General features: G+C 50.2%; 1 pseudogene; it reads right to left on the reverse strand.

Annotated features, from left to right (window-relative positions):
* Window positions 1-233: 233 nt before the first annotated feature.
* The window catches only part of LOC101644159, a 5,963-nt pseudogene continuing 4,555 nt past the window's right edge, over window positions 234-1,641 (reverse strand).

A 1,641-nucleotide genomic window follows, 5' to 3' on the forward strand; every position in this document is an offset into this window, starting at 1 on the left:
GATGCTAACTCTCGGGTACATTAAGAAAATATTTACAATGGGTAAAAAGCAGATTACAGAATATACTTGTTCTGGGTATAAAAATAATTAAGATATCCTGTAGTCCGAGACCAATGGCTCTCTCCGAGTGGGGCTGTCTGCAGGCCACTTCCTCACCACACCATGGTGCCGTGACTGGACACAGTGTGTGCACAGATGCAGGCAAGTAGTGGTCAGTCAGTCAGCCGGCCAAGTCACAGCTCATACTGCCTCTTGAGGGCCTGTAAATCTTCTAAAGCCAACCGGTTGTCTGAGGTGTTTGAAAGGTGATCGAACAGCTGTTCAATTTGCTCCTTTTGGCTCTTGCTAATTAGTGTCAGCATCATCTTAAACCGTTCTGCTTGACTGAGGTAGAAAAGATGCCGGTAGATCACGGAGGGCTCTTGGTCAACAAGACTGAGCTTCAGGGCCTGAATGAGCAAGAGGAACATGTCCCCTTCAAGCTTGTTACTCAGCAGCATAGGCAGATCTTCTGGTTTGGTAAAGGCTAGAAGCTCGGCACAAGCTTCTGGGTCTTTCCTGGTATTTATCACACCCATAACCTGGCCAAATTCATGGGCATTATTAGGCTTGCAGATCCACAGCTTGTCACTGGGTTCTGGTGGCCCTTGGACTTCTCCCTTCTCAGAAGCGGGACAGGCAATGGAGCCCTGAGGTGAGGGCCTCCGGGTCGCCTCTGTCCTGTCGCCATTGACCTCTTGAATCATAATTTTCCTTCTCTCCCTCTTTGTTGAATGAGGCTTTATTGTCCTTACTCTGAAGGCACCAGTTACCTCTTCCAGCTCCATCTTTGCCTCAACAACACTTGGGTCTAGCAGGAGAACTTTCCTGAGATCACTGAAACGTTTCTGATCATTCTGGAGTCCTTTACGAGCCAGAGCTCGTTGGAAGCAGGCCTTCACGCCCCCAGCCTCTATCCGCAATGCCAGGTCGCAGTCCTGCCTTGCCTCTTCACCCAGGCACAGTTTCAAGTAGCACAGCGCTGCTTGTATCTATGGCACATTCCTTGTTGTTCATCTTTCAGCATCCGCTGTATTTACTCAGGGCCTCTCTGTCGTTCTGGTCCTTGACACATTGATTTCCTGCTTCCTTCAGGATTCTGAACATTTCTTCATCTGGGATGCCTGGCTGGTGAAGGCTGCCGGCATCACCCACTTGGGCCAAGAGATGTCTCTGCTGCAGGGCACCATGTCCGCACCTGCATAGAAGTGGGCACCGATGGGATGAGGGGCAGCTTCTCTCGCCAAGTTAGTCCATCCAGATCCATTGAAAGTCTTGTAATTCTGTTAATACTGTCATTTTCGACCTGGATTCCACAGTGGATTTGCAACACCGTTTTTGTAGTCCACATAGGCTTGCCGATACTGCTCTAAAGTTTCATAGGCCATTGTTCTTCGCAGAACAGGCTTGACTGAGAACGGCTGCAGTTCCAGAGCCCTGGTACAGTCTTGAATACAGCCACTGCAGTGTCCGCCCTTTAGGCAACATGCTGCTCTGTTGGACTATAAGATGCTTAGCTCATCTGCACGTTGTTCACTTCCTGCTGGCTCCAGCTGCGCCATCGCCTCCGAGTAGCGCAGGGCAGCCTCTGCGAACCACCTG

Source organism: Echinops telfairi, unplaced genomic scaffold, assembly GCF_000313985.2.
Source record: "Echinops telfairi isolate 266 unplaced genomic scaffold, ASM31398v2 ScPeMD7_8;HRSCAF=38, whole genome shotgun sequence".
In the NCBI taxonomy this organism is placed as follows: Eukaryota; Metazoa; Chordata; class Mammalia; order Afrosoricida; family Tenrecidae; genus Echinops; species Echinops telfairi.